Below are 25,801 nucleotides of genomic sequence, written 5' to 3'. Positions count from 1 at the left end.
AAAACAATAATTTATATGCCGAAGATGAATATAACTATGCACTAGATTACAGTAAAGTGGTTGTAATATTCTAGATTTTATGATTTATTACATACATAATATGAATAGTAACCAATATATTCACAAAAATGGCGATAAAGGAATTATATCTTTATATTAAAATAGGAACCACTAACTTAAAAGGGATCGTGAGAAAAACTAGACTAAGGTATTCTTTCGAAAAGCCTTGGTTATAATTAATATTTACAGAATTACTGTGGTTAGAGCTTACGAAGCGGTAAAATTGTGCTTTTTCAAAAAAATTATACATGTGAATAAAATTATTAATTTTCTAAAAAAACAATATTTCGCAATTTTAAGCCATTAGGTAAGATCTATAAAAGTTGTCGAATAATGCCACTCGAATTAACCGAGGTTTAAGCGAAACGTTGTAGTAGTAGTGTATAAACAGCACCTCGACCTGTGGAATGATTATTTTATTAGACGCAATGTTACTTTGTTAGACACTTACCAGAACCCAAGATCGATTCGAGCGGAAAATCATGTGTGTCTGGTGTAATGTATGAAGATTTAGTGAACTTCGAAATCATTATGTATTTATGAGGTTTTATCGTGAAATATCTAGGTTTAGTTAACCGAAAGCAAGTTCCTTACAACAAATTAATGCTAAACCACATACTACGAAAATCACGCGAAATGAGAACGAAGAACTTGATGGTATTGAGCTCCTGCCCCATCCAGCATTTACTTCTGATCTTGGACCGGCAGATTACTATTAAATCAGATCCATGGCGAAAATCTTGCGTGAGAACAAATTTTATTTCAAAGATGTTGAAAATTCAGTGGGGCAATTTGTGCATCCAAGCCCAAATAATGGTTTTACAATGTTTTTATTATGAAAAAATTATCTATCTACGTGTGAAAAATTCCTTTATTAACACTATTTCTTGAATCCTTATATGGTAGTATTCATATCAGATTAAGTTATAGAAAAAATTACCAATTATATTTTATATGGATATTGGTATCAAGAAAAAACACATTTTTCATCAAATATTAATACCTACTATTAAAGTATTATTTGTGTCTATGTGTTTGAACAGATTCTAAAACTAGTGTGTCTCCTAATATATTGAAAGTATTCTACCGATATTGGTCTCTGCTTCACCACTAACAGCTGATCATCAGTGTCGGGACCATGTCACTATCTGTTTTTGTATTTAATGTGTTACACAGGACATTTAACTGATCATCTTGCGATTTATTCTTTATTTGTTCCAAACTAAGAGTACCTATCTGTGGGAAATGATAAAAATTCCATTATTTCCATTCTCTTATTAAAATATTTTCATAAAGTCCGTATAAATTCTCTAATTCATCCAGTTATTCGATAAAGAGTTATTCAACTCAAATCATACTAAAGATTTTCAATTCATTTTAATATATTTGCTGGAATTTGACATAACTTCTATAATCAAATTTATTGAACCTTATCTCGTAACTTGTGAAAACAAATATATAGATATAGCACTAGTTGGTTAATGTCCAATGATCGCCACATGTTGTATGGATTATTTTTAATATAGACTATCATAAATTATCATAACAGGTACACATCCGATATATATTGAATAGATCCATTTTTTCAGTATTAGTTCCATATGATGTCCAAAATTTGTTACTTAGCATTAAATACGGGATTACTACATAAGAAAATGTATCAACCCATCGACATGATCGTGCTTTGTTACCCAAGAACTTGTAGATACAGGTGAAGATGAGATAAATTGAACGATAAGAAACAAAGTCAGTTGCATGTCTATTGATTAAAAAAAAGCTTATTAGAAAATAGGAGATAGAATTTCTCTTTATGATTCACACGCAACCAACAACATTTGCTGAAGATAAATATATAAATGAAGAGAATATGTTTCTATTCGTAAGTATGTATATTTTAAAGGCTATGAACTCATATTTCGGCTTTGTAAAAAATTAAAAGAGGTGTCCTTCGTAAATCATAGATCTCATGAAAAGTTAGTAGGAACGAACAGCCAAGTTAATTGCGTACACTATCAATTATTCTATTAAAATTATCTCTTATCATTTTTATATTAACGTAGCTGTATTAATCGAACAATCACTCTATCAGTCGAATTATAATTTGGCCCTCACCAATAAGCGTCAGATGATATTGGTGATATACGCAGTTCCGATAACTGTAATCAATCTTCATCAATTTGCAGTAACGGAATCGAATCATTAAAAAACTGATAAAAGTTACATTTAAATTTCAAATTCATTTAGATTGAATGGGGGGTTTAATTAAAAACTTAACCTAATTCAAGTATGAAATTAATTATATTCAAGCATTTGTCTTATTCCTTTCATTACATCTGAAGTAAAATTACACAATAAAATATAAAGACCTTTTCATTTGCCTGTAAGGAGAACAATGAATAGACATATTGTAACCCTTAGGCCAATCAAATAGTCTTTCAGGACTAATTATACATTCGATAAACATTTTCAGGTTTGAATATGAACGGGAGCATAAAACAAAATAAGAATTAGACTCCACAAGAGCAAACATGTAAGAACATTGCCAACCTGTTGTATAAAGTATGTTATATGTATGATTACATCAACTGCCAATGTCAGAGTTTGAAAGATTCACAGCAAAGTTTTGTTGAGTTTGTCAATTGTATAGAGTACAAAAAATGGATTATTGGCTGCCATTTGTGAATAGAAGCTTTAACAAGTCATTGCATGGCTCAAGTTATATTTCAACTGAGAATGGAAGGTTACAGTTTCCTATAGCAAGGTAAACCTAAATTTTATTATTTGCATCTCTTGTATACTTTTCTTTATTGGACAAATATTAATTGGATTTTTTTGAAAAGAGTTTGGTGGTGTCTCTTATAATTACAGCATTATAAATGTTTCTTATACACCAGTTGGACCCTTTTTAATAGCAACGTAAATGTTGGAAAAGTCGTGTAATTGAAATTCAACTGGGGTTTTTAAAGGCGGCCTGTAATTCAAATTCTGCATTACATTCATCAAAGCAGAATTATGAATTCAATTCTTCTGAGCTGGCGTTTCAATTTATTTTTGGTTAATATATAGAGTTATTAGATCTAGAATTGTTTACCCAAGACATATAACAAAAGGAATTTGTTTGTCAAAAAAATATTATCACATTAATTCTTTTCTCATTTATATAATTCTTTTTTTTTACTTAAAAATATGCAAAAACTTTAGAATATACAGAGTTATCCACATAAAATAGTCCCGATATTTGCCGGCATTCATTGAATTTTATAGAACACTTTTTGTTCTCTAAAGATACCGATACCGATACCGATATCTTTTATTTGTCAACATCCTTCTCTTTTCTTTCCTAACTCCCTTCTCTTTATTGGTATGGGTACCATACCATGTCTAGTATACGAGGTTATATTGAAAAATTCTTAGCCTACTATATAGAACCAAATAAAATTTCAATGTCAAAATATTACTCAACATATTCTCCTCATAATCAGATACATTTATTACGGCAAACCTGCAACGTTTCTAAAGCATTCAAAAAAATGTTTCTTCTTGCTTTGTAAACTAGCCTTCCACAGCTTTTATTACCACAGGAAAGAGATGATAATCAGGCGGAGCCAAATCTGGTGCATAAGGGGGGTGTTCTAGTAATTCAAACCCTAATCACGAATTTTTTGCTTGGCAACATGAGATTTGTGTGCAGGAGCGTTATCCAGCAAAAACAAAACATCTTTGGATAGACTTCCGCGTCTTTTCTCTTTAATTTTTTTCCGTATAGTGGTCAGTAATGTCGAATAGTAATCGATTTTTGGACACGAAACTTCTTAGGTCTTGGAGAACCACAGGGTCTCCATTCCATCGATTGTTGTTTCTGTTTCTTGATCGTAGAAATGTACCCAAGTCTCATCCATAATTCGGTTTAAAAAGTCTACATCGTTTTCAAATCGAGCACAGATCGAACGCGATGCTTCTACACTTGCACGCTTTTGTCAACATTCAAACATTTGAGGATCCATTTTGCAGCAATTTTTCTCATGTCTAAATTGACGTGAACTATATGATGAACGCGTTCGTATGAAATATTCAGTGCTTCAGATATCCGTTTTAGCCCAATTCGACGGTCTGATAAAATCATGTCATGAGCGGTATCGATATTTTCGGGGACTTACACAGAAACTGGCCTTCTCGATCGGTCATCATCTTCAATGGAAAATTTACCTCTTTTGAAGCTTGCAGTTCAATTTTTCACGGTCGCATACGAAGGACATTGATCATCAAGGGTATTAAACATATCTTCGTAAATCTGCTTACCTTTTAATCCTTTTAAATACAGGTACTTGATGATGGCTCGATACTCCAATTTTTCGATTTTCACTAATTCGGTGGACATCTTTTTTCTTTTAATTTATTGCGTAACTCTGTTCACTTTTTTGACGTCAAACTTTTCATTGACACTTCTAATAAGTTATTGTTCGTTTCTATGGTAACGCAATATTTTGTTTATGCACGGAACTGGTCTAGATATCAATACATCCTCGTATTATGAGAAAAGCATTTATATGAATTATTCAGACATAATGATGGTAAAGGCAAGTATCAAAATTTAATGTGCAAACATTTGCAAGAAAGTTTCGATTAATTCAAAGTCCAACAAATTAAACGCATCAACGCCTATAGTTTGCTAATGTTTGCCGTTAGTTGATCAATTTAGGTATGTTTGAAAAATTATCAATAATAATACAAAACTTTTTATGGATTTTTGTTTTTTGTGAATATTGTGTGAATATTTGATATTACATATAAATAGGTTTGCTCTTTGCTCGATACCTGTTCTATTACTATGAAAATCGGTCGCGTGCTGTGAATCTCTTTGACGACATAATTGGTAAAATTCTCGGAAAACTATGAGATCTGAATGAAACAAACAACTATAGTGAAAAATGTATATCATGCCATTGTAGAATTTACATTTTGATTGTGCTTATTATACATAAATCCAAGTTCATGAACTGAAATAACAACACTATTCTAATATAACTCAAACTGGATATTTCTTTTTATGTAAGGCTTCAAATGATTCAATTCCAGGTAATTATTATAAGACTAGTAACCATGTAATTAAATAAAAATTTGAATCTAATTTCATCAGTCGGTCGCATCAAAAAATCTGTTGAGACAAGATGTCATTAATTACATTAGAAATTAAAGATGAAGTAGACTGTGAGACTTTTTTGTTTAAAATTTAACTCTGCGCAAACCAAAGTAAAATACTATTTTCTACAGACGGTAATTCACATCCAGGTGTATATATGAAGATACAAATAAAATAGAAAGAGAAGTGATGATGCAGTTTTCCATTCTTCTAACAAATGAAGAGCATAAATCAGTCAGACCCTTGTTGTAACGTATTAGAATCCCAAGGAGAGTGAAGCTTATTCACTTGAAAACCATATATTTTTCACTGACCACGTGCGTTTGAAGAACGAAGTATGTCAAATATTCAGTAGAGTTATTACCATTTATACTTCCATTTCATATTTTTGCAACAAGATATGCCTGTAATAAATAATTGTGAGCTAATTTGCTCTAAGTTTTACGAGTATATTTGTCTTCGTTAGTAAAATATCTTACCAAGGCATTCCGACTCCACTATTGTTGATATATTTTAGAATTTCTGTTTTCAAGCATGAATTATTGAGAAGGTTTATAGTTTTTTGTGCGACATTATGAACCGTTGGTTCACTCAAAATTACCAAACATTTTGAGTTTTCAACCTATTTTTTTCTGGGTATTACTTGACCCTCACCTGATGTAATTCATGAATTGGTTTTCTGTCTTCTAAGACCGTTGTGGATAATCAACTGTTTATCGATGCTAGTGGGATAAACACCTTTTTCTGTGATTTCAGAAGTTTCAATAAAATTCCTTTAAGGTTAAAATTTGAACATTCAGTTTATAGATTCCACATTGGCAAGAACCATTCCAACGATTCCACTCTCATATAATTTTTTTCTCAAAACAAGCATATTGCGTTTATTTACAGTTTATCCAAATCAAATACTCTCATTTGGAATATCTCAATACTCAGAATAAGACTGTTAGATTAGATTTTCTTAGGCAAAGCAAAAATTTTCAGAGACTGAAGCTACGAGTTTTCCTTTCATTATACTAAAGAGCTTATTAGCAAATAACTCCATATATTTGATAGGTATGGATTTGTTTGAGTACTGTACACTAAGACACATTTACTAAACTTATCCAATTCTTAACATATTAGTTTATTCAAACACACCTTTCATTTTCCTATACCAAGGTGTTCGAGATGATATCGGATTATTTACTGACTTCAGCTGATAAACAAACCAGTATTTATACCCAAAAGAATTTCTGGAATATCCTAGATATCCTATATCCTAGAAATAAATAAATAAATAAAGAGGCCTTCCTATGAACAGGTTCTAAGAACAATATAAACAAACCGCCGGTGTATACATAGAAGCATGTAGAAAAATACTGTCAAACGGTTTCCGTCTCACTTTTATATAATGCGCACCTGGCGCGTCCAACAGATTTTCGATTATATTGAAATAAACAAGACTGGCATCACGGTCTATGTTGTGGACGAGTTCATAGCACTACCTCCACCAGGAAGTTCCTGTATGTATAGATGGAACTGGATGATTAAATCGGCACCCGGAGCCATTTCTGTACTTTGCGACCTTATGAAAATAGCATGGCACTATCTTCATAAGGTGCTCATAATAGGGTGTATAGCTGCAAATTAATATGTGGATAATGTCTCTTGCAATATTACCTCTATCACTTTCCTGAAGACTCGAAAATCCAAGTAGTTACTCAGTATCTTGGTCATAGCCAGTTTCTTCACGTTAGCCTCCAACACATAGTCGTGGAGGGTTTGAATCTTTCTCACACATCGCGTAGGTAGATCTCGTTCGATTTTCAGGGTCTTGCCGAGGGTTAGCATGTGCTCTTCAAGTTTTTCTAATTGATTTAACTTCTTCCGGATGATAACCCTCGTGCGTCCTTGATACGGACAGAGATGTTGCAGGTCAGCGAATAATTTTTTGGCATATTGAGCAAATCTCGTTGTTGTTCTGTAGTGACTTGTCGGTACCATACGAAACCATAAATTCATCGAAGGCAGGTTCATGCTCTTATTTGTTCCCTTCTTCTATGGATTCCGTATCGAGTCGTTTTTTCATTCTGTCGCTGGCAACTTGAAGATTTCTGCGAGCCAATTCGTGTATATCGTACATTCTCTTTCTCAATTGGGTCACATAATCTTCTCCCGCTAAGTCTTTCCCAGGCCAAGTTTAGGTCACAAGGTCATATCACGTCATAACAGACTTTTTGCAGGTGTTTCACCGATGGACTCATTAATAGCAGATGGATAAGCCATTGCAAATATAAATAGTCTCTGAAATGTCATTTGATAATAAAAACTCTATTTTCCTTATCCTCTGGGACCATCTCTAATTGCCAATATCAAGACAGCTAAAGTGTTCAGTGTATCGTGAATTCGGGGTAGAGGATAGCTGTCTTTCTTCAATACGTTGTTTAACTGGTGATATTTCACGCAGAATCTTGTAGTTCCATCCTTTTTCTTGACACTACTCGGGACACCCATGGACTATATTATTCTTTCAGCTTCCACTCTCTTCGCTATAACCTGTTTGTTTAGTTCACTTTTGAATGGTGATGCGGTCATCATTCACTTTTATTACACGTACTGGAATGTCCTTCGCCGTTGTTACAATATGTTAATTATTCGAACCTTGATTGCTAGTTGCCGATTGATACTTACTAGTAAATATGTCTTTCCTAAATTAGTAATGTTTTTTTTTGTTACAAAATACGTATTTGTATTTATATATAGACGATCGAAATTTGTTTAATCAACAACTTTTCAAAACTGAAGCTAGTTTTTTAATTTTCAATTATGATTAAGTTGTCAATTTGTGGCGATTCTTCCATAAACTAACGCTATGTGGATTCTAAAGTACTATTTCTGACGTATATTTTGTAAATCACTTACATTAAATGATGTTTTTTCGTAGTTTGAGTTTTACTTCCAGAAAAGATTAAGTTGAATTTGAAAAAATTGTTTCATTTGATTAAGTATTTAGTGAATTCTTACAAATTCAATTATCTCATCATTTTTAAACTTTTATGAATATTCTTAATCAAACGTCTTGGAATTAAGATATCTATTAACACTTGAATTTTGTATACCCACTTTTGACTGTAGATGGATTCAACGTCCCGATAACTTTCTAAAATAGTACTTGTACGGCACTGCGATTAGATTGAGAACAACCAATGAGGTTATTCTCTGATAGTAGAATTAAATTACTGCCGCTTCGGCTGTACTGTAACAACAACTCAAAATAAAGCTCACGTATAGTGAATTTCAAGTTTATTAATTGTTTTCTTTATGAGATGAGATGAGAAAACTGTTACGAAAACGTCTCCAAAACATCATTTTCGTTTTTATTTATTCGTGATTAAAAAAAAAGCTTATCAATTAATTTCATAATTTTTGTAGGAACGAATCAAAATTTTTTTTGTGATAACAGACAGATGATAATGTATGAAATCCATTTATCTGTTTGAAATTGTTGTTATTTGGATAGATTTTAAGGTATGAATATATATATATATATATATATATATATATATATATATATATATATATATATATATATATATATATATATATATATATATATATATATATATATATATATATTGTAGGCCCACATTATACCCTATTTAATTATGGCTTGTCACATATTTTTGCAGCTTCGACTATTGTTCTCCATTTTTCTTTGTCCTGTATCTGTTTATTACGGCACTTACTCCGAGATTACTATTTTTTGATCTACTAGGCAAACTTTTCTCGCTCGGTCTCTATTCTCCTTGTACCCTGTCGTTTTTCCATTCTTTTAATGTGTCCGTACCATTGTATTATTTTTGCTGTAATTGTATTTACTATATCCTCATTTTCTAATATATTCTTAATTTCATAGTTCATAAGTCTTCTATAGTTATTATTTCCAGCTTTTACTGGTCCATGAATTTTCCTAATTATTCTCCTCTCATATATCCTTAGTTGTTTTTTGTCTATATTTGTTAGTCTCATTGTTTCAGCGGCTTATGTAACTACTGGTTTTATCGCAGTCTTGTAGTCTCTCAAATAAGGTTGCTCTGCTAATTATTTTGCTCTGCATTATAGTTTTGGACTCATTACATGCCCTATATACCACATGAATTCTTTATTTTGTCTCGTTTTCTGTGTCATTATTATTGCTTGTTATTGTTCCTAAGTACTTAAAGGTGTCGACTACTTCGAAGATGAGGTTCACTGTTTCTTGTTTCTTTCTGTCAATTTCCATATATTTTGTCTTTCTCTGATTTACTTTCAATCCTCTTTTTCCTGCCTGTCTTACAATTTTCTCTAATGTGTTTTCTAGACTCTTTCGGTCTCTTGCTATTAGAGTTAAATCATGAGCATATGATATTACTTGTATTGATTTATTAATTATACTTCCATCAATATCACATTCTTTTATTATGCCTTCAACTGCAATGTTAAACAATATCGCTGAGAGTCCGTCACCCTGCCTTACCCCAGCATTTATTTTGAAGTCCTCAGTTGGTCCGTTTTCTGTTATTACCCTTGATCTAGAATTTAGCATAGAAATTTTCATCAATCGTATTAACTTTTAAGTTACTTGTAATTTTTCCATATCCTTTATAATCGTCCTCCTTTTCAGACTTTTTTATATTCCCCTATTTCTGTTTCCACTATCTTTTTCAGTCTATGATTTATTAACGTTTTTAGTATTTTGTATACGGTATTAAGAAAACTAATATTTCTATAATTACTACATATGTTGGAATTTCCTCCCTTCAATATTGGTATAATCAATCCAGTAGACCATTCTTTTGGCATTGCTTCTGCTTCCCATACTGTTTCTATGATCTTGAATATTTTGTACATTAGGTTATCTCCCCCATATTTGATTAGTTTATTCATTATTTCGTCTGGTCCTCCTGTTGTATTGTGTTTCAGTTTTTTTATTATGTCTAGTATGGTACCATGATATTATCTTCATATTCACTGTCTTCTTCCTTTAATAGTTTTTCAAAATACTGACTTCATTCTCTCTCATTATTATTTGTTGTATCACGTTTTTTATTTTGTTTCTGTATATGTTGATATGATTTTACATTATTTTTATTGTCATTTTCCAAGTTGTCCATACTATCGTTTAGCCATTTTATTCTCTTTATTTCTATATATATTATAATCATCTTGTTTGATAGTTCTTACCCATTTCAACCTAGCTTCTTTTCTGTCAATAATTTTTATTGTACATTCTATGTCAAACCAATCGTTATTTTTGCTAATATGTTTTGTACCAATAACTTTCTGCGTTGTATTTGCACGTTTCTTAATCGTTTCCCATTGCTCATCAATAGTATCTTTTTCTTTACTCTTTTGTAATCGCTTTTCTGTATACTTCCTCCCTCATTTTCAGTTTCTGCATATTCCATTTTCTGCTTTTTATCGCCTTCGTTCACTATCGTTCGCTATATTTACCATTCTTAATTTAATTTTGATTATTACTAAGTGATGATCTGTCTCAACACCTGTTCCTCTGTATGATCTTACATCTTGTATCATTTTTGATTTTTTTTTTATATTAAGACGTGATCTATTTAGTTTCCCTTGGTACTTCATGGTATCATCCACGTAATTTTATATTCTCTTTTATGTTTAAAGCTAGTGCTACTAATATATATGTTGAATTCCTCGGCTAGACTACATATTCACCTTCCATTTTGTTAGTTATTTCGAGTAGTGTGTGTTTTCCTGCCACACTTCTTAAGTAGTCTTCTTTTCCTATTTTTGCATTCATATCTCCAATAATTAATAATGTATCATGTCTTGTGACGTCCTCGCATACCTTAACCAGGTTTTCTTATAATTCATCTTTGTCTTCGTCTTTTGCTTCTGCATAAATATTAATTATTGTTATGTTGCTGTACTATTTTTTTGTTAGGTTAGGACATATTACACTGTAATCTATTCGAGTATATTGGATTCCTCTAAAACTTAATTACACTTTCTAGTGTGATTCTTTTTAAGAAGCCTATTAGTCTAAACCAGTTCCTTACTTCAATCGATAGAATCTATATAAGGACTCCTATATCAACCCCATCAATTCTAATTCTCTGAGCTTGTCTTTGTTTCATCAGAACGGTCGGCGATTATTCTAATAGAAACTGTGTTGCTTGTCTTTGTCTTGGAAGATTCCTTCAACATAACATAGAGTTCTACTCCATCTATTTTAAATGAATGCTTTAGTTGGTGCTTTGCAACACTGCGAAAAATGTAAACAATAGCATTGGTCTACTCCATCTGATTATTTTCTTTTCCTTGCCTTTGAGACCTATGTGTCTGTGGTTCGCACTATTACACTAAGTTACTGCACTTGTATGGGTGTACATCTCTTGTACTTTTAATATCTGGTGTTTAGTATTTCGAAATTGTGCTATATCTTGTTACTGTATAAATGTATAATTGGCTCATCACATTTTCTATTTACAGCTTCTTGGTTAGTTTCCTATGCACGTATGTCTTATTTGGTTTTATATGCTATCAATTAAATATTAATCTATGTTTTACAGATTTGGTAGATTTTCATAACAGCTGTTATTAATTAGTCATTGCCATCTCCTAATATTCTATCGACTTTCAGACCAGCCTGTTTAAATCGTCTAGCATGGAATCTCCCTTCCTATTAAGATTGTATATAAAATCACAAAATAGGTTAAAAATTTATCAATGCTTTATAGATTGATTTTTTTCAAGAGAATTTCTGCACCGTTTAAAGTTTTTAGATGAGTAATCAGACAACGCAGGAACCTACATAATTGAATTCTGACCGGGTATATCCGAATAGATCAACGGATGCTTTGCTCAGACATCTGATGATATGTTTCTAGGCCAATAGCAGAAAAAATTTATAATTTTGACGGTTAAGTCGAAATCATCCAAATGTGATAATAATACTTAACTTCTATATAGGACGGGCGTATTATTTGGTATCGCTGACATTATTTATATAATAAGAGAGTTACTGACCACACTAGAATTTTCTAGAAACTATAAGCCGGAGTCAGGTAGATCAACTATCAGTTGATAGCAGATTCTAAGCCGGAACGAGATTTAGATCACAGCTTCCAAACTTCGCGTTCAATTCTTGGTGGAAATTCCAAATTTAAAACAAGAAATTTTTGTTACTTTTTTGTGCGTTAAATTTTAAAATTAAAACCATAAACAAATTAAACAACCCGTCAGCTGATCGCATTTACCAACCGATCTCCCAAGGTAGAAAGGATTATATTATATGGCTACGACCCGATTAACTAAGTTTCCTAACAACAATGATCATGATCCGGGTTAGTTTCGAAACATTCAGATCATGATCGGGTTAACCTAACCTCAGTTCCAGTAACCTCATTCGGACACAATAATCATTGTTGAGAATGAACATTATGTGCATTAATATAACAGAGATATTAGTACATATTGGAAATTGATCTTCAGCGACATTTAAACTTTTACAGCAAATGACATAGAAAAATGTATGGAAGATTTCGAAGTATATAAACTAAGAGTAATATAAATCTTTCATTTAAATTGTGATTGTATATTTGTACTTCATATGTAATAGGACACAGTGGTGGAAATATTATATAATCCAATTCTCATCATCTCTCTTTAAGGGTACCTAGATTCCATATTACCATGAAACCCTGTTTACTATAATCTCGAATGACCTTCATGCACTTCCCTAATATACTAATTATAAAATTTATTATTAATTTGACTTAAGAGTTTAATACACAAAAAATGCTCAGAAGATAATGAACCCTTAGATAAAACATGATTAAGGATAAAGCAGAGATACAATTTATTCATTTCTAATTCACTAATGTATTATGTTGGAGGATTTCCTGCTTCAAACGTACAAAGCGTTACACAATCTCCACGTTCCAAATACAAGTAATAACATATATTTAAGTATACATATATTGTAAGCGATCATTAAGTATAAGAACCTTTTAAACACTATTTTACTATAATATCGGAGTAAAGATTTTATATGTTTATGCGATCGATTTATTATTGTTTCTACTAATAGTTCCTAGAGTACAAACTAAATTTTACATTTTTCTCAAACCCATATTACATATGATAAAAAAATTAGAATTCTATATCACTTCATAGGGTACTTTTTTAAGTTTTAATTATAAAAATAGAGCAAAAGAAAATTATTATTCAATCTCAGTAGTATTATAAGTTTTGACACCTAATTAAGTATTAATACAACTGCCTTGTCATATTTTATTGGTTTATTAAAAGAAAATTGGAAAATTTTCTCTCAAATGAAACAAGTTCTAAATACATTTTAAGCTATTACGAATTGTAACATAGTGCTCACAAATATTTACACTGGATCTGAAAGGTCCGAAAATATTTCTTTCGTTTTGTCTACATTGGCATGGGGTTTTATTGCAATGTCTTAAGTCACCACCGGATCGTAATGAAAGTTGAAGAATTGGAAACTATACTTTTCCCAACTTACTCTCATGAAATTTTATACGTAACAATATAAAAAATACGAATATTATTTTGTTAATGAAGTATAAGGAAGGGATTTGTTTCAATGATGAAACAGTTTTTTGACAGCAGTATTTCTGTAAATGTCGTCCTCCACGTCAGTTTGCCATAGTGTATTCTATATATAATGAACAGTTTGTATTTCACTTAATATAACAGGTTGTTGTAATAACTTTGTTCTCATGTTAAATTCAAATTTGATGTTGTATTATTATTCCAAATCATTATCTTGGCTCTTCAGTTTAAAATTTTATACGTCAATAGTTCATTATGATTTACTTGTATTAGGTCGTTTCCCTCTGCTATCATTATTTTAATTTTTGTTATTTGACACTTTTTTTCATTCCTGTGTAAATTTCACAATATAAATATTTCATACTCGGGACATACAGCTTGATATGATCAATAGTTTGCATTTTTTCCATTTTTTTATATACATAAAGGTTGGATCTGTTTCAATATACATAGCGATAAACTGTGATAAATATAACATATATAAATGTCAAATGAAGATCTGCACTTAAAATGTAGATCACAGCGTTCGGCAAATCCTTCACAAGTTTAACAATTATCATGAATAATCATTCATTTATTTCTGAACCTCTTTCATAGAAATAATATACAAATGTTTTAGTTTTCTTGCAATCAAAATTCCATCTAAAACTCCACAAGTTTCTCTATTTGAAGGCATTTGGAAACAATCAAAAATAGGGCCATATAAACAAAATGAATGTGAGAGTAAAATCCACTTTAGTGGATTTACAGACAATATTCTGATTTAAAAAATCATGTCGTGAACCATTCTTGAAGTAGATTCCTGTGAGTGTGAGAGAAGGCTTAGAAACAAGAAATTTATCAATAAGATGTAATTAGCATAATTTAGTTTTGTACTTCATCAAAACAATAATAACATAGCATCATAAATGAAACTCCCTTTGATGTTATTTGAATTAAACGGAGATATATTAAAAATCGTATGTCTACTATTCCTCGCATATGATGAATCACATATTTAAACAGATTCAAAAATGATTGTCACCTTTAATATCAATTTGCTGATTTTATTCACTAAGTTCTTTCTATTCTTATATAATCCTATACTTGTGTGTGTATAAATTTTCAAATTTCCGAAATATCTAATTCCATTTATCAATACTCTCGTACTAAAGATTATTTTCAAGTTTTGGACAGCTCTTTGGAATTATGGTTATTCGAGCAAGATCTTGAATTCAATTCTGCTCCTTCGAGCAGAAACTGCATTGTAATCTGCAATATGAATTGAGGGACTTTTTAGATTTGTTCAGGGTTTTTCGATCTTTTAAAACTTCTTTACGGGTAAGAAATGTTTGAAGTAAAATTCATTCAAATAAATTCCTTTTTCCAGAAGTTGCTAACTGTCAATTTAGAATAATTAAATATTCAACAATCTCTTTCATTATACTCAACAGTTGCGTCCACAAATTATGGTTTTTCCTCGATAACCGATATACTTATATTCAATTATCAGTAACTAATTTTAAACTTAATTTCCGTTCTTTATTTTTGTGACCTGACGTTTTTATTTTTGGAATTGAGATCAATTTAGTTTGTATATCCATTTAGAGTATAGGTAGTATCGCTGGTGGAATATAAACAAATATTAATTTTCGTATAAGGCAATAAACTGATTAATTTTATACATACTTGATGGTAGTAAATGAAAAAAAAAATATCAAATTGGTTTATATTATTGATCTAGTATGAAATCGTATGGAGCAGATCATTTTATATCTATGGATGTTTTTTAAAAATCAACATAAATTAGTATTTCAATCCAATAACGTGAGCAAAGTTTTCTTTGGTTTTCTTATATTTCTTCTGCATAGCTATCAAACATTCTAGCCACCTTTGTCAACTTTTTCCAATTCTGCAGAGCCTCCATGGGGTTAACAAAAGGATTACTCAGACAATTGGGAACAGCATGGCCTCTCATTCTAATAATTATTAGTACCATCTGTGTCGATTGTTCGTCGTATCTTACCGGTGCTTCATCATTCATGCGTTTTCTAATAGTTGAAGTTGAATATTAACAAAGATGTTACACGAGAAGTTATGCATGCGAAACGTTCATACAGAGATAGTTTCAAAAAACTAAACAAAACAAAAGCAATCTAGAAAGATTTGTGTAATCGCATTCACAGCGACGGCACAAAAGATGAGACCTGTTGTGGCAATATTGGTGGTTTTTTTTAGACACAAGGCATCGTTCATTGTGAATATAGTCCTGCCAGCCTAACCTGTTTAGGTTAATTTGAAATGATTACCAAAGATGCTTTGAATCTTGGAAAAAACAGTGATATCTTTGTGCATAATTGATTGGAGAGTACTAAGAGGATCGATAACAAAATTTTGTATGAAACTTCATTTGCTTGCTTCCCATTGATTAATTCCTGAGACATCATTACCACACCTCGTATTTATTTAAGTACCCTACAAAATATAGTAAATATATCAATATATATCAATATAGATTTTTAAGCGCCCAGTTGATATTTTTGTTGTTGTTGGTGATTCCCATTTGTTGCTTTTAAATAAATATGGTGCGGTAACTGATACTAATTACTTCACGTCAATAATATCACACCCCTAATATAAATAATGAATACACCCAGGAATAGTCCGAATAAGAAAGGTCTTAGAAACAGAAATTGAGAAGGGAGTTTGTCGCTAAATGGAAGGTCAAAAGATCAGCCTGATTTTTTTGATCAGACAGAATCCTTAGTGTAGATCTACATTGAAAAATAGGTAATCAGAACCAATTTTTAGATGCTGACCTTCTCTTTGATAGAATATAGAGACAGAATGAATGTGTACCTAATATTTTATTCAGATGTATTGGTAGATGAAAGTAGTATTTCCATATAGGGTGATACAAACTATTTACAAGGAACTTTGTGAAAATGAGATTTTTAACTTTTGAACATATAGGATTTTTAACTAAGGAAAATTCCATTTATTTCCTATTATTCCTTCCTGTGACTAAAATAAACTTCGTTAAATTGAAATAATATATTTCATACATTGAAATAATATATTTCATACATTGAAATAATATATTTCATACATCTGTTTGACTTCGAGTTATTTCACATGTAACAGAACAAAGTGTATTATATCAATCAATCATCCACTTGCAAAATTACTTGACTATTAAATGCGCTCGAATCACACCTCCTGAATGAGATTACTTTAATCAATATATATTGCTTTCAAAATGTACAAATGGTATGAAGTAGTAAGTACCTTATCAAACATATTCGACGAAATTTTTGGAGGAGAAATCGATCGACCAGGCAATGAAATTCAAAATCTGTGATGCGTCTCCCAAGTGCTCCGACGTTCTGGAATAACTGTAGAAGTTTTCATCCAATGGGAAGTACGGTTTGCTATAATGGCATTTCTGTTGAGGCTTCCCCGTATAGTTGGTAATCAATGAATATATAGTTATTAAAATTAATATTTAATTTATTCATTATATAATAAAAACTGAGCAATGAATACTGAACGTATACATGGGTAAATAATTTTTCATCATAACCTTATAGTATAGCAGAAAATCAAGAATTCGAAATTTTATTTCACAGAACGATGCTTACGCTCTTTGAAATACTTGTAAAGTCTGTTCTCGGACTGTAATCTGATCCCCTTGTTCTCTATTTTCTCTCTTTTAAGAAGGATTTATGCAAAACAACCATTAAGACTTCTGAAGTTTCTACAGGAAAAGTGCCTTCAGGTACAGTGAATGGGTCTAATGCCATAACCGCGCGGATGGTTCGTTGCAAGAAAATCCACGTTTACATCTTATGAAACACTTCAAACATTTCAAAAATGTATTTTTCCAGCTGAATTTCATAAAGGTATATAAAGTAGCGGTATTGAATTATTTTAAAATTTCGTTGATTTCTCAAGAACGCCAGATATTGTTGATGTTGCATATTAGAATAATTATGTTTATGTTTCCATAAAGAAATGATATTTCCATTTTCATGATTTACTTTTGATAACACTCGCAAATTCAATATACCATCTATCAAGGTAATAATTTGATAGCAAAAATTAGTTCGTCATAACCATCTCAGTGGAATATAGTGGTTGTCCGGCACTATTTCTTACATTAACAGTGTTAAGGATGGTTGACAATGAAAATGAATTACCAGCGCTCCGTCTACCGACTGGTATTTGATACGGACGTACTTTAATACAATGTGTAACATTTTTGCACTTCCACATTCTGAATTTCATTGAAATAACAGAATTTGAGACGCGTTCAAACTCCGCGTGAGTACATAGCTCACACCAGCTAAATCTCGACAATCTCTTTTAGTAAGATTCTTAAATAATCAATTTCCGATAAATTCATGTCTCTGTATGTGAATACGGTTTAGAGAATATGGGAATGGCAACACAATGTTTCGAACGTAAATAAAAATACAACGGTTTTAAGAACAGTTTTGCAATGTAGTGTGATAAAATGTAGCTTTGAGATGATGGTTATTGTATCAGAATTTTAAATATGAACATTTTTTCGCTTTTCAACATATTCACCATTGACATTTTAATATTTGTCAAATCGTGGTAGCAGCTTTTAGATCTCATCATCAAAAGACTGACTGTTAAATCAGTTAGTAACAGCTTCCTCGACTTGTCATAATGTTTCAAGCGCTCAAGTTCAAGTATGAGATATCAAAAAAAAACATAAATTCAATTATAAAGATTCAAACATTCTTGAAACGGAATCTAATATACGAAAAAAGGAATTTTTAGAAATGGTTCATATTCATAAGAACGAAAAAACTATAAATGATAAAAAAGATCTAAATAATTTAAGTAAAATTCATGCTCTATTTTGTAAATTCTAATAAATTTAATTGATTACCGCTATATATTTGAAATGTGGGAATCAAAAAAAAAATTATTTTTCTTATACCAAAAGAAACTGGTTCATAAAATAATGGTTTTGTTAATTGTTATAACCACTTGTATTTCATGATTATAAGTCGCGAAATTTCACAGGAAAAGAAATAATTCAAATTTTTTTGTGAACTACATTATCTTTATGACAAAACTGAAATTTGGTTTTGAAATGTAAAAATTTTTTCCTTCTGAGGAATTTCACAAAAATTAATTTCACTTGTTCCTGTCGATTTATTGTGAATTTACTTTCATTTGAGTTTTCAAAAGTGACAGGTGGCAGCAATCGGAAATAAAATATAAATAACAATATAATTTTTCAAGCTTATTGTTAGAGTTGAATGGACGATTCTTTTATTCCATTAAATCAAAAAAAAAAAGAGAGAAAAAGCAATTCTTCATCAAACTTCCACTCCTTCATATTAAATTCTGAGTACCACTCGTGTACTAGTTTGAAAATCAAATCAAAATAATTTGGCAGCAAATCGACAGGAGAAAGTAGGATTAGTTTTTATGAAATATCAAAAAAAATTTCCATCGAAAATTTCAGTTTTGTCATTTCCATTTAAAAATGAAAACGAATTACTATATGCATATATTGCAAGTATAGAAGCTGCTATCATAAATTAACTAGATCAAATAAAAGACAACATCAGAGCTGTTGTAGTAAATGCTATCACTAATCATAAAATAAAATCCCGTGATCGTAAAACTCAAAAAGTTAATGAAACTCAAAAACAAAATCAGGAAAAAACTAAAGAAAATTGAAGAATTTATAAAATTCAATCCAAAAATTACAATTGTACAACCAGACAGGTGTAATATAACACTGAAAATGAACACCGATTCTTTTAAATAATGGCTCTATCAATGCAAACGAAGTTAAAAAATTCCAAACACATAATGCTTTACCACAAAAACTATATGGGGTACTCCTAATGATCACATAACACACGCACTGAAAACTAAATGTGATCCAATCAAACAACATATATATTATATGAATTTCTACTAGGTATCATGCATATTCATACTAATAATTATTTCCAATATAATGACAACTTTTTCCAACAACTAAACGGATGTACAATAGGATCTCTAAATTTGGCGGAAATTGTTTGGAAAATGTAGAAAAGTGAAGACTAGCTGACATAAATTTTGATGTAGCATTTTTCAACAGATACATTCATGATTGTTTAGCTGTAATTCCAAGTAACAAATGCAATACATTTCTTGATACCCTTAATAAATTCAACCCACGTATGCAATTTACCTTAAAAATTGAAAACATTAACAAAATGAATTTTTTGGACATGACGAAAATTCATTTATAGCAATAACTAGATCAATAAAATTAGGAAAGAGGATTTTTTATATACGGATATTCTAAGGATATACTAATATTAAATATAACTATTTTGTTCAATATTCCACATAAATTTTTTGTTATATTTATTGTCACAATATATTTAATTTAAGGTCGATTGAAAATGTGTGTTATCTTTAAACCTTGCAGTGATATAGTTTATTACCCCTTTTCAAGAACAATCGGGTTAACGCTTGAATGAGATAATCCACACTAAATAATTTAATCGTAAAATCTAGATTTGATGTTTATCCGATTACTGTAAATTGTTTCTAGTTTCAATCGAAATACTAGACAACTATCAAATATCAGAAGCCATTCGCTGAGGTTCGAAATTTTGGTTGATAAGGTTAAAGAAGAGGGAGAAGGAGATTTCCATTTCCTGTCTTTGTGGTATTGAAATTCCTCAGGCATAAAACAACGCAGAGTCTTAGGAAATTCATTAATTAACATTTCAATCAAAATTTTACATTTCACTCACGCCGACGAAAGCTCTTTGATCTTAAGGTTTTAAGTAACCACTACATCAAAAGTATTCATAGATTATATACTTATTCAAGACTAAGGAAGAATTTCATAGAAGCTTTTATTTAATTTCATATATTCTCCAAGGTAAAATTCTAGCTATATTGCAGCGTTTTGACACATCATTCCCATAATTTAAAGTGAGCTAATAAAATCGAAGAGTGGAATATAGCGAACATGAATAAAAAATAATTCTAAGTAGTCAATAACACATGTTTTTTTCTCTAAACACATATTTTTTGCAATGCTTTCATGTATAAACGGTGAATTGCATTGCTATATATGAATTTGGAACAGATGCATATATGATCAAGTAACATCCAAAACAACACATGGTAATGATGTGCATCTTACTCTGAATTAACAATTATAATATGAACCTCAGTTTACACTTATAAATGCAAAAAAGCTGATTTAGTCGAACAGCACCATCATTGTATTATTTCCATAAAAATAAAAAATCTATAGCGAATTGTTTCATCTACATTCAGTTTTTAGACCAGGATCTGTATATTTTCCCGTGTAAATTTGAATACAGCGTTTTCTGGGTTCATTGAAGATATATAAATGAATTCTCAACATTCACCTATCTAAGGAGAGCTCAAGGATCTAGGTAGTACTAAATCTTCAAAATACCCTTCACCCTGGACGGCATTTTGATGTAAAAAGAAGTTGATCTATTCTGGTAAAAGAGTTTCAAACAAAAGTAAACTTTAATATGGAATAACTCGTATACAACAAATCATAGATATTTGTGAATAATTGTATACCATCCAAAGCTCAAATACATTAGTATACAATATTACATTGTTACTACATACACGTTTTATGTTAGCACAGATATAAGCAATAGTATTTTAATAACATTATAATCACGTTGAAAGAGACTACTCGTATATTAAAAAATGTCGATATATAAATCAAAAGCAAATGAATTGAAATTAACTTATTTGCTCAGTAAAGATAAATCATCAATTTGTGCTGCAATATCCTTGAAATTTATTCACACATTTATCATAATAAAAATCGATATTTGCAGTCTAGGCCATATATATTGAGGTAAATCTGGAAAAGAGGATAGTATAATTCTCTCTAGAACAAGTCATCATCAAAGCAAGAGGTACTGAGTGTAGTAGGATTTCAACCTCCATTACTGTGTTCAATATTTATGGACAAACTCCTCCTAGAGCTATCCACAGTGGATTTTTACTCTCTGAGATAAATTGAAATAGTACTTAGTGTCAGAGGAAAGTTCGCAGAAGGGCTGTCATTAAGAATGCAGAGATCCCTAAATTATTCCCTAGAGATCCTATTATTGACAACTAGTATAAACAAGGAGTGCTAAATAACTACATAAAGATTCAGTCTCCGAACTAATATACTGAGAAGAATTTCTGTGAAATTCTGAAAAGGAGCTATATAGTGCGACAAAAAATGTGTTTCAGACACACAAAGAAAAAATTATCAGCAGAAATTTGGTTCGATAACAAATTCTTAAAGGAATGAAAAACAGTAATAAGTTCATTGAAATGTATAAAATATTGAGAGCAAAAGTGGGCTTCAATATTCAGTGTGGATTTTAATGCGGTTAATCGTATCGTTCGCCTGTTTATGTCACAATTACAACTATTGTTTCTTAATGAACGTATATTAACAATTATAGCATTCAATTTTACTCTATATGTTGACTCTATGATTTATATATGTAGCTTCAGTAGATAATTATTATTAATCAATATTAACTACCTATATTATATATATACTATCTACCTATATTCATTTTGATAGTTTTTAAATACTTTCTAGAGATAGCACCTGATTTTTCTGATTCCCCTTAATTTAAATTCTCCGATATGGTTTAATTTTATTGTGGAATATACATCTCGATATTTACCTTTCTGTATCCATACAATCATCTTTTCCATTCCTAATACATTGCATGGGATTGTTATAACGTTTCTGTAATTTACATCAACAAAGGGATAACAGAATAAATACTCAAAATCAATTTTTAGATTGAAGATGAATAATTGACAAATTAAAATTGTTCACCGGTGGAATAATATGAACTTCAGAGCGGAAACGGAAACGGAAACAGAAAGAGCAAGGTGATGGCATTTTAGTCCCGTTAAGAATCAGAATTATGAAAATTGGCTTACCCTTGGACCTAACTACGTTCCGTCTAGATTCAGAGGACGCGAAATAAAATCATCGGAGAGTATTCAATTCTTCATTTTTATGTATACTATATATTTCTGCAAATCAAATACTACTTAAGTTGGGCTTCGCGTTTTCCTAAAGTACAATATTGAATGAAATTTTTCAGAAAGATAGTTACACAATGTGTTGTCATGATACTGGTTAAAATGCTGATAAATATTTTAACTATCTGCATGGCTATTATAGTAAGTAATAACGAAAAAGTAAGTTTTCGTTAGAAATAGAATCCTAAGTTCGCTTAGTTCTGTAGATGCAATGAAAAATAATTTCAACAAACATAACCTACATTAACGGCGCATTAACGAACTGTCCAGTTTCTCTCCATCTTATCCTGTTCTTCATTACGTGCCTATCAAGAAAATCCTGTTTATTATTTTAGTGTCAAAATATCGTGTATAATCATCTCTGCGAGTTTTTTTTTTTTCTCTTAGATTCCATTAGAAGATCTTGTCTTTCAGGTTTTCAACATAAACGAATTCTATTAACCTATAATGCATGACGAAAAAGTCATTATGATCTTGATGCTATATGATTTGAAAAAATTTATTTCATGGTTAGATATCGAATTATTGTGTTACATGTCCAATTAAAATAAATTTAAATAGAAAGTAACACTATCGAAATTTTAATTAATCTGTAAAAGGACTAAGAAATAATTTATTGTAATAATTGTGATACTGTATAGTATGAACACACAATATTTGGAAAACTGATTGAAACATCATCAATACGAACAAAGATATAATAGTTTAATAAGAAATGTCTTAAGAACATAAAAAATACGCAAATTCTTAAGATAGTAGGAGAAAGAGAATGACCATTAGTGATCATGAAATATGAAAAATTTGAGTAAACTATATATTTATATATATTTAATCATCAATTAATACTCTCTTCGAATCACATGATAAGATACAAGTTTCATTGTAAAGCTATCCAAATTGTGTTTCAATATTCATGTAGTGAATACTTAAGGAACAAGTAATATTTTTACATACCCATTTGATAATGGTCAAACTGACGCTGGTACATCCTCATGATCTTGCATTAGGTATCTTTGCACAGTGAATTCTCAATTCAGCGACAAAAGAAACGCTTTTTGTGCTATAATTGATCCTCAACTTACAAAATTTTTGAAAATCCATGCTTGAAGATATATTTCCTCTTTTTGTAGATAAATTCATAACATCTATTATCACGTAACATAGAAATTGCGAATCCAGAAGGAAAGAGGACGTACTTATGTTTTAACCCTTCCTTGAGTTAAGAGATAATAATTATGATAAAACTAGGTAAAAAAACAGTAAAAAATTTATGTTTCAATTATGTTCGATTATCAAAATATGTCTTGACGTTGATTATTTGCATAATTATATTTATCAGAAGATCACCCATAATATGAATATGAATATCAAAATAAAAATATGTTTCAGCCACAAAAAAAGATTTTTCTTAGTTTCCAAAAATATGTAGTAACCTTTTATTGAATTATTCGTAATTGCATTAAAATTTATAAAATAGAACTACTGTAAATTTTATTAAAATTGTTTAGGTTTTATGTATATATCCAATTCTAGAAACTCTCTTCTCATTGTATTTAATTCTTTTACAAGAATTTTCGAATTTTTATAATTGATTGTATATTTTTTTGATATTACATGGTTTGTTTATGCAGTTTTCTTTTCTCATTGTATTGATGAGCTTTCAATCTATATCCTAAATACTGAGATGTCTGTTCTATGTAAACAGCGTCACAATTATTACAAAGTACTTGATATATAATATTACTGTGGGAATATTAAATGCAAAAATACTTCTCTTTTAAGATATTATACTTCCACATTTTCAAGCTCAATATAGTTTCCAAAAATAAAGATAAAGGTTTTCGAGGTACAAGTCATAAAACTAGGTATAAGTTTAAATATCAAATAGATAATAGAAACCCAAAATATTATAAGTTAAGAGACAACCATAATACAATAATTGTGAGAAGTTAGTTCTCTCCGATCCTTAACATTGTAAGGACATACCTCCGAAACTCTAATAGGAATAAAATAATCTTCCAGTTATGAACGTATTTTTTTTCATAAATACCCCGTTACCTAATCCATAATGAAAAAATATTGAAAGAGGAATTAAATTTAAAAGTGCAATTTACAATGAGTGTCAAGTTATTATTATTGAAAATAACTATTTCAAATTATTAAAATTATTATTTAATAGACAGTATGGAAAATTTAAAATCGAAAAGAAACATTCAACATTCAACCAAGTGATTTATGTGATCTATAAACCGGAACCAGAGACTCCTGAAAAGTGGAAGAAATCGGAATCAACCGCGAAAAATGTGTTAATCGAATATTTGTCCGATTCGTATTTAAGTTACGTGAAACCGGAATCGTCGACAAAACAATGTTTTGCTGTATTAAACAATATATTTGAAAGAAAAGTGTAGCAAAATAACTGGAAGGTCGAATAAAATTACTTAAATGAAAATTAGAAGTTGAAACAGATTTCTAGATGTAAACATTTTATGCAGTTTGATTCGTTGATATCGGAGATAGCATCAGCCGGAGCAATAATCTCAGAAGTTGTGACCCAACTATTAATGACCTTAATGACTGACTACATTGGCGTGATAACGGCTACCGAGAGCTTATTGGAAGACAATATCACGTTGAGTTTCGTGAAATCCAAATTATTAGATCATGAAATTATGCTAATCAATGAAATCTTAATACAAGTAAAAAGGTTCTTCATGTGGAGCAGAAAACTAATAACATCAAACGGGATAATAAAGATTTTAGAAAACCGTGGAAAAATAATCGTGGAATCTCGTTACTACTTGCAAAGCATAAACCAAATACAGAAAGTCCAAAGACAATTCAAACAATCCAAGCTGATCTTCAGAAAGGAGACGGTTTTGCATTTATGGCCAGAAACTTTCAGATAGCAAATAAATAAAATATACCGCG

General features: G+C 30.4%; 1 protein-coding gene across 3 annotated transcripts in view; it reads right to left on the bottom strand.

The window, feature by feature from the left end:
• LOC130899883 (5-hydroxytryptamine receptor-like) overlaps positions 1–25,801 on the bottom strand; it is a 350,025-nt gene that overhangs the window by 247,516 nt on the left and 76,708 nt on the right. The window lies entirely within an intron of this gene.

Source organism: Diorhabda carinulata, chromosome 1 (assembly GCF_026250575.1).
Source record: "Diorhabda carinulata isolate Delta chromosome 1, icDioCari1.1, whole genome shotgun sequence".
In the NCBI taxonomy this organism is placed as follows: domain Eukaryota; kingdom Metazoa; phylum Arthropoda; class Insecta; order Coleoptera; family Chrysomelidae; genus Diorhabda; species Diorhabda carinulata.
The sequence above is the reverse complement of the archived record's forward strand: the minus strand, read 5'-3'. Positions and strand labels throughout refer to the sequence as shown.